Below are 9,251 nucleotides of genomic sequence, written 5' to 3'. Positions count from 1 at the left end.
CAACACCTACAACTTGACCGTGGGCTTGTGAAGATTTATAAGTTGTTCTTGAAGTTGAAAATATTCCAGCAAATTGGAGTAGAGATGCATTAGACATAATAAAATAATTGTTTTTAGAATTAAAGAGCTCTCTAAGCCAATTGTTAATTGCTTGAATAAACTAACAACACAACTACTAATAACATGGCGGCAATGTGAGCCATTTTATGAGTAGTAGAAATTAGGATCCGACATGTTATTAGTGCTTGTATTGAAAATTTCATTAGGTAAATAAGAATTAGCTTCGAGAGTAATTTAATTTTAAAAACAATTATTTTCTTTTATTTTGTTTTGACGTAACAAAATAAATACCAAGCAAACAAATATAAACATAGAGAGAAAGAGAGAGAGAGAGAGAGAGACAGAGAGAGATCTCACTGAGATGGGTGTCGGAGAGGAATCCAAAGAGACGAAGAGGAAAGTGTAGTAGAGAGGGCGAAGACCGAAACAGTCACTTAAAGAGAAAAGACAAGAAAGGACGAAACAAAGAAATAGGTAGGGGTAGCAAATGAAAGGGAAGAAGAAAGAGAAAAGAAATAGGGGAAACTTCAGAAAACCCCCCTGAAGTTCCAGCCGATTTGAAAAACCCCCCTTGAATTTCCAAAGCTCTCACTTAGACCTCCTGAACTTTGGTTTTCTCTCACTTTGGACTCCTTTAACATTAAACTACGTCGTTTTGGATGTTTTATACCCATTTTACCCTTCCCCAAAACTATGTCGTTTTGTGTCCTAAAATCACAACACATATCCAGCCTAAAACGACGTCGTTTTAAGCATAATTTTTTAAAAAAAAAATTAAAAAAATGTAAAATATATATAAAAAAAAAAATTAAAATTAAAAATTAAAAAAAAAAAAAAAAATCGGAGCAATAATCTCAAGCCAAAATAAGTGGTTTGACCATCCATTTTTTTAATAAGGGTGTGTATACCGGTTTGATCTCCTGAGGGTGAAGTCAACAGAACGAGCTCATTACGTATTGCGGGTGGTCCCACACCCTCACAAAAGCGGATTTTGCAGCTTTGCGGTCGGGACACCACCCCTCAAGCGGTCGGGTGGTTTCGCCCATACGGTGACGCCAAGGTGTAATAAACCACCCTCACTTTCGCGGTATCCCCGGCCAATTCATGCATGTGACCCCCCCCCCCCCCCCTGCCCTTTGGTGACGGACCAACTTCATGGTTTGTAGAATGCCACCCCCCATCCGCCGGTGGTCCAAGGTCATCTACTACCAAACCATCGAATTTTGTTTTCTTTTTTCTTCTTTTTTTTAAATTTTTAAATTTTTTCTTTTTTTAAAAAAAATAAAAATTAATGCCTAAAACGACGTCGTTTTAGGCTGGGTAATTTTAGGACACAAAACGACGTAGTTTTGGGGAAGGGTAAAATGGGTATAAAACATTCAAAACGACGTAGTTTAATGTTAAAGGGGTCCAAAGTGAGAGAAAATGGAAGTTCAGGGGGCTTAAATGAGAGTTTTGAAAATTCAGGGGGGGTATTTCAAATCGGCTGGAACTTCAGGGGGGTTTTCTGAAGTTTTCCCAAAGAAATAAAAGAAAACAAAGAGGGGAAGTGCTAGCCATTGCTGAGATCGCATTTGCTATAAAAACTCAGGCATCCCATTCGTGATGCACTCACACGCAAATACCAAATACCGAAATGTTGTCATTTAATTTGGTCTTTGCATTTTCTCTTTTGTAATGACTGGAAAATAGTCTACCAGATGCATGTGATCGGTTAATAACTCAATACTTTAATATGAGACACTATATATATTATGTTGCCGCAGAGGAGAAGAGAGAGATATACAAGCTTTTATGCAGATTTATCCCTAAAATTTAACATCTTTCTCTTTACTTCTCGAGCACGAAAAGTCAAATATAGTAGCGTGTTGGAGTGCATGCTATTTAATGAGCAGTAGAAATTAGGCTTAACTGCTCCTAATTAAATGGCTCACATTTCGGCCATGTTATTAGTGCTTGTATTGTTAATTTCATCAAGTAAATAACAATTAGCTTAGAGAGCTCTTTAATTCTAAAAACAATTATTTTATTTTGTCTAATGCATCTCTACACCAATTTGCAGGAATAGTTTCAACATCAAGGAGAACCTATAAATCTTCACAAGCCTCGACCACAACACCTGAAACTTTGCCGTGGGCTTGTGAAGATTTAAAAGTCGTCCTTGAAGTTGAAAATATTCCTGCAAATTGGCGTAGAGATGCATTAGACATAATAAAATAATTTTTTTTAGAATTAAAGAGCTCTCTAAGCCAATTGTTAATTACTTGAATAAACTAACAATACAACTACCAATAACATGGCGGCAATGTGAACCATTTAATGAGTAGTAGAAATTAGGCCCCGCCATGTTATTAATGCTTGTATTGTTAATTTCATCAGGTAAGTAACAATTAGCTTATAGAGCACTTTAATTTTAAAAACAATTATTTTATTTTATTTTGTTTTGACGTAACAAAATAAAAACCAAGCAAGCAAATATAAAGATAGAGAGAAAGAGAGAGAGAGAGAGAGATCTCACTGAGATGGGTGTCGGAGAGGAATGCAAAGGGAGGAATAGGAAAGCGCAGTAGAGAGGGCAAAGACCAAAAGAGTCAATTAAGGACAAAAGACAAGAGAGGAAGAAACAAAGAAATAGTTAGGGGTAAGAATGAAAGGTAAGAAGAAAGAGAAAAGAAATAAAAGAAAACAAAGAAGGGAAGTGCTAGCCATTGCTGAGATCGCATTTGCATTTGAATTTGCTATAAAAACTCAGGCATTCCTTTTGTGGTGCACTCACACGCAAATACCAAATACGGAAAATGGTATTGACTGGAAAATGGTCCACCAGATGCAAGTGATCGGTTAATAACCTAATACTCTAATATGAGACACTATATATATTATGTTGCCGCAGAGGACAAGAGAGAGATATAGAAGCTTTTATGCATATTTATCCCTAAAATTTAACTTCTTTTTCTTTACTTTACGAGCACGAAAAGTCAAATATAGTAGTGTTTTGGAGTGCATGCCATTTAATGAGTGCTAGAAATTAGGCTTAACTACTTCTAATTAAAAGGTTCACATTTCTGCAATGTTATTAGTGCTTGTATTGTTAATTTCATCAAGTAAATAACAATTAGCTTAGAGAGCTCTTGAATTCTAAAAACAATTATTTTATTTTGTCTAATGCATCTCTACACCAATTTGCAGGAATAGTTTCAACTACAAGGAGAACCGATAAATCTTCACAAGCCTCGACGACAACTCCTGCAACTTGGCCGTGGGCTTGTGAAGATTTATAAGTCGTCCTTGAAGTTGAAAATATTCCTGCAAATTGGCGTAAAGATGTATTAGACATAATAAAATAATTGTTTTTAGAATTAAAGAGCTCTCTAAGCCAATTGTTAATTACCTGAATAAACTAACAATACAACGACTAATAACATGGCAGCAATGTGGGCCATTTAATGCGTAGTAGAAATTAGGCCCCGCCATGTTATTAGTTCTTATATTGTTAATTTCATCGGGTAAATAACAATTAGCTTAGAGAGCACTTTAATTTTAAAAACAATTATTTTATTTTATTTTGTTTTGACATAACAAAATAAAAACCAAGCAAGCAAATATAAACATAGAGAGAGAGAGAGAGATAGAGATCTCACTGAGATGGGTGCCAAAGAGGAATCCAAACAGAGGAAGAGGAAATCGCAGTAGAGAGGGCGAAGACCAAAAGAGTCACTTAAGGAGAAAAGACAAGAGAGGAAGAAACAAAGAAATAGGAAGGGGTAAGACTAAAAGGGAAGAAGAAAGAGAAAAAAACAAAAAAAAACAAAAAAAAAAAAAAACAAAGAGGGGAAGTGCTAGCCATTGCTGAGATCGCATTTGCATTTGCATTTGCTATAAAAACTCAGGCATTCCTTTCGTGGTGCACTCACACGCAAATACCAAATACGGAAATGTTGTCATTTAATTTGGTCTTTGCATTTTCTCATTGTAATGACTGGAAAATAGTCCACCAGATGCATGTGATCGGTTAATAATACTCTAATATAAGACACTATATATATTATGTTGCAATAGAGGAGAAGAGGGAGATATAGAAGCTTTTATTCAGATTTAACCGTAAAATTTTAACTTCTTTCTCTTTACTTCTCAAGCACGAAAAGTCAAATATAGTAGTGTGTTGGAGTGCTTGCCATTTAATGAGTACTAGAAATTAGGCTTAACTACTTATAATTAAATGGCTCACATTTCTGCAATGTTATTAGTGATTGTATTGTTAATTTCATCAAGTAAATAACAATTAGCTTAGGGAGCTCTTTAATTCTAAAAACAATTATTTTATTTTGCCTAATGCATCTCTACACCAATTTGCAGGAATAGTTTCGACTTCAAGGAGAACCTATAAACCTTCACAAGCCTCGACCACAACACCTACAACTTAGCCGTGGGCTTGTGAACATTTATAAGTCGTCCTTGAAGTTGAAAATATTCCTTCAAATTGGCGTAGAGATGCATTAGACATAATAAAATAATTGTTTTTAGAATTAAAGAGCTCACTAAGCCGATTGTTAATTACCTGAATAAACTAACAATACAACTACTAATAACATGACGGCATTGTAGGCCATTTAATGAGTAGTAGAAATTAGGCCTTGTCATTTTATTAGTGCTTGTATTGTTAATTTCATCAGGTAAATAACAATTAGCTTCGAGAGCACTTTAATTTTAAAAACAATTATTTTATTTTATTTTGTTTTGAAGTAACAAAATAAAAAGCAAGCAAGCAAATATAAACATAGAGAGAAAGTGAGAGAGAGATCTCACTGAGATGGGTGCCGGAGAGGAATCCAAAGAGAGGAAGAGGAAAGCGCGGTAGAGAGGGCGAAGACCAAAAGAGTCACTTAAGGAGAAAAGACAAGAGAGGAAGAAACAAAGAAATCGGCAGGGGTAAGAATGAAAGGGAAGAAGAAAGAGAAAAGTAATAAAAGAAAACAAAGAGGGGAAGTGCTAGCAATTGCTGACATCGCATTTGCATTTGCTATAAAAACTTAGGCATTCCTTTCGTGGTGCACTCACACTCAAATACCAAATACGGAAATGTTGTCCTTTTATTTGGTCTTTGCATTTTCTCTTTGTAATGACTAAAAAATAGTCTACCAGATACATATGATCGGTTAATAACTTAATACTCTAATATGAGACACTATATAGATTATATTGCCGCAAAGGAGAAGAGAGAGATATAGAAGCTTTTATGCAGATTTATCCCTAAAATTAAACTTCTTTCTCTGTACTTCTCTAGCACGAAAAGTCAAATATAGTAGTGTGTTGGAGTGCATGCCATTTAATGAGTACTAGAAATTAGGCTTAACTGCTTCTAACTAAATGGCCCACATTTCTACCATGTTATTAGTGCTTGTATTGTTAATTTCATCAAGTAAATAACAATTAGCTTAGAGAGCTATTTAATTCTAAAAACAATTATTTTATTTTGTCTAATGCATCTCTATACCAATTTGCAAGAATAGTTTCAAGTTCAAGGTGAACCTATAAATCTTCAATAGCCTCGACCACAACACCTGCAACTTGGCCGTGGGCTTGTGAAGATTTATAAGTCGTCCTTGAAGTTGAAAATATTACTGCAAATTGGTGTAGAGATGCATTAGACATAGTAAAATAATTTTTTTAAAAAAAATTAAAGAGCTCTCTAAGCCAATTGTTAATTACCTGAATAAACTAACAATACAACTACTAATAACATGGTGGTAATGTGGGCCATTTAATGAGTAGTAGAAATCAGGCCCCGCCATGTTATTAGTGCTTGTATTGTTAATTTCATCAGGTAAGTAACAATTAGCTTATAGAGCACTTTAATTTTAAAAACAATTATTTTATTTTATTTTGTTTTGACGTAACAAAATAAAAACCAAGCAAGCAAATATAAACATAGAGAGAGAGAGAGAGAGAGAGAGAGATAGAGATCTCATTGAGATGGGTGCCGGAGAGGAATCCAAACAGAGGAAGAGGAAATCGTAGTAGAGAGGGCGAAGACCAAAAGAGTCACTTAAGGAGAAAAGACAAAAGAGGAAGAAACAAAGAAATAGGAAAGGGTAAGACTAAAAGGGAAGAAGAAAGAGAAAACAAATAAAAGAAAACAAAGAGGGGAAGTGCTAGAAATTGCTGAGATCGCATTTGCATTTGCATTTGCTATAAAAACTCAGGCATTCCTTTCGTGGTGCACTCACACGCAAATACCAAATATAGAAATATTGTCCTTTAATTTGGTCTTTGCATTTTCTCATTGTAATGACTGGAAAATAGTCTACCAGATGCATGTGATTGGTTAATAACTTAATACTCTAATATGAGACACTATATATATTATGTTGCCGCAGAGGAGAAGAGAGAGATATAGAAGCTTTTATGCTGATTTATCCCTAAAATTTAACTTCTTTCTCTTCTCTTCTCGAGCACAAAAAGTCAAATATAGTAGTGTGTTGGAGTGCATGCCATTTAATGAGTAGTAGAAATTAAGCTTAACTGCTTCTAATTCACATTTCTGCCATGTTATTAGTGCTTGTATTGTTAATTTCATCAAGTAAATAACAATTAGCTTAGAGAGCTCTTTAATTCTAAAAACAATTATTTTATTTTGTCTAATGCATCTCTACACCAATTTGCAGGAATAGTTTCAACTTCAAGGAGAACCTACAAATCTTCACAAGCCTTGACGACAACACCTGCAACTTGGCCGTGGGCTTGTGAAGATTTATAAGCCGTCCTTGAAGTTGAAAATATTCCTGCAAATTGGCGTAGAGATGCATTAGACATAATAAAATAATTGTTTTTAGAATTAAAGAGCTCTCTAAGCCAATTGTTAATACCTGAATAAACTAATAATACAACTACTAATAACATGGCGGCAATGTCAGCCATTTAATGAGTAGTAGAAATTAGGCTCAACTACTACTCATTAAATAGCTCACATTCCCGCTATGTTATTAGTGCTTGTATTGTTAATTTCTTTAGCTAAATAACAATGAGCTTAGAGAGCTCTTTAAGTCTAAAAACAATTAGCTTAGAGAGCTCTTTAATTCTAAAAACAATTATTTTATTTTATTTTGTCTAATGCATTACTACGCCAATTTGCAGGAATAGTTTTACTTCAAGGACGACCTATAAATCTTCTAAAGCCCCGACCACAGCACCTACAACTCGGCCATGGGTTTGTGGAGATTTATAGATCATTCTTGAAGTTGAAACTTTTCCTGCAAATTGCAGTAGAGATGCAGTAGACAAAATAAAATAAAGTAACTGTTTTAAAGAGCTCTCTAAGCTAATTGTTATTTACCTAAATAAATTAACAATATAACCACTAATAACATGGCAGCAATTTGAACCATTTAATGAGTAGTAGAAACTACTACTCATTAAATGGTTCAAATTGCCATTAGTCCTTGTATTGTTAATTTATTATGGTAAATAACGATTAGCTTAGAGAGCCCTTTAATTCTAAAAATAATTATTTTATTTTATTTTGTCTAATGCATCTCCACGCCAATTTGCAGGAATAGTTTCTACTTCAAGGACGACATATAAATCTGCACAAACCCACATCCAAGTTGCAGGTTCTGTGGTCGAGGCTTGTGAAGATTTATAGGTCATCCTTGAAGTTGAAACTATTCATGCAAATTGGCATAGAGATGCTTTAGACAAAATAAAATAAAATAAAATAAAATAATTATTTATTTGCTTCAGTTCGAGTAGGTTTCTGGATAGATCACAATTTACTCCTTGTAATTGTTTTTTTTTTTTTTTTTTTTTTTGATAAGTACAATTTACTCCTTGTAACTTGGCCTAATTATATCTCACCTGAGATCCCAAAATCACATTTCTTGCCAATAGATAACGACAACAATAATAAGTGGTAAGGAAGAATCATCATATCATTGTCTAATTTGCAATAAACGCTTCCAGCTATGTCAATGGGAATTTATATATATATATATATATATATATATATATATATATATCTACGCTGCCGGTATTGTCTTCTTTCCATAGCCTCCATCCTTGGTTTTTGGGCGTTTTCTGTTGGCCTTTTATGCCGGTGGCTGGTACGATCCTCTAGGAAGGTGAATACTCAAAGGCGGGTGCTTGGGCTGGGACAGGGAATGGAGAGACTGGAGAGGTGGGGGGAGGGCTATTCCGAGTTTGTGCTAAGTGCGAAGGATGTGCTTCTATTATGCGATTGTCTTTTGTTTTTTTGGGGCCACAAGAAAAGACTTACGGATTTTTTTTTTTTTTTTCCTGTCATTGAAGAGGGTTGGTATCTTGAAGATGGGGTCTTTGCTTCTAAACCTAAGGGGAAGAGGGAGTATAAAAATTTAGAATGCTCATTTAATTTTGATGCTAGAAGCAGTGGCTCTAATCGGCGTAAAGGCAAGACTGCTTTACGGGTTTAGGGCTTCTTTGGAGTTTAGGGTCTGCTCTGCAAGTTTAGGGCTTCTTTGGGTTTTAAGGTTCTTTATTGGGTCTCTTTTATTTTTTGTTTCTCTTTTCTTTTTCTATTTCTATTTTTTTTTTCAGCGTTCTCTTGTATATTTCATGTGTACTAGATTTGCGCCCTTTGTGCTTTTGATATGCAACATTACTTTTATATATATATATTAAAAAAAAAGTAAAGGAGATTCATGAAAAGCAAAGGGCGTAATCCAAGTACACGTGATGTATGCAAGAGAAACACCCAACAACTACTTTCTTTTAGAATTTTTTGAGTCCAAACTACTTTCTTTATCTGAGTATCTACAGTAGTAGCAGCAACGTTGCTTTGACCTTTTTTATTCATGTTTGTTACACAATAAATAAGCTGATAAAATTATAAATAAAAAGTATGTTAAACACTATTAACAATTAATAATTTTTTTAAAGTGATCAATTAATAGAATGCAAAAAATCATATTAACATGAATAACATGCATGTCCATCAAACAAGAGGGCAACAAGAAAAACAAATAATGGAATCAAGTTTTTGCCATAGGAAAGGCATTAAATAATTTAGGTGAACTAATTGTTTTCCCCATGCCATTTTCATTCTCCCCCTTCATAAGCTTCATATATATATATATATATAATGAGCATGTTGTCATTGCTGCAGCCTTTGTATAGGAAAATTATAATGAAATCAAGTTTTTGCAACGGAAAGGCAT

This window comes from Corylus avellana, chromosome ca2 (genome assembly GCF_901000735.1).
Source record: "Corylus avellana chromosome ca2, CavTom2PMs-1.0".
NCBI lineage: Eukaryota > Viridiplantae > Streptophyta > Magnoliopsida > Fagales > Betulaceae > Corylus > Corylus avellana.
Note: the sequence above shows the minus strand (reverse complement) of the source record.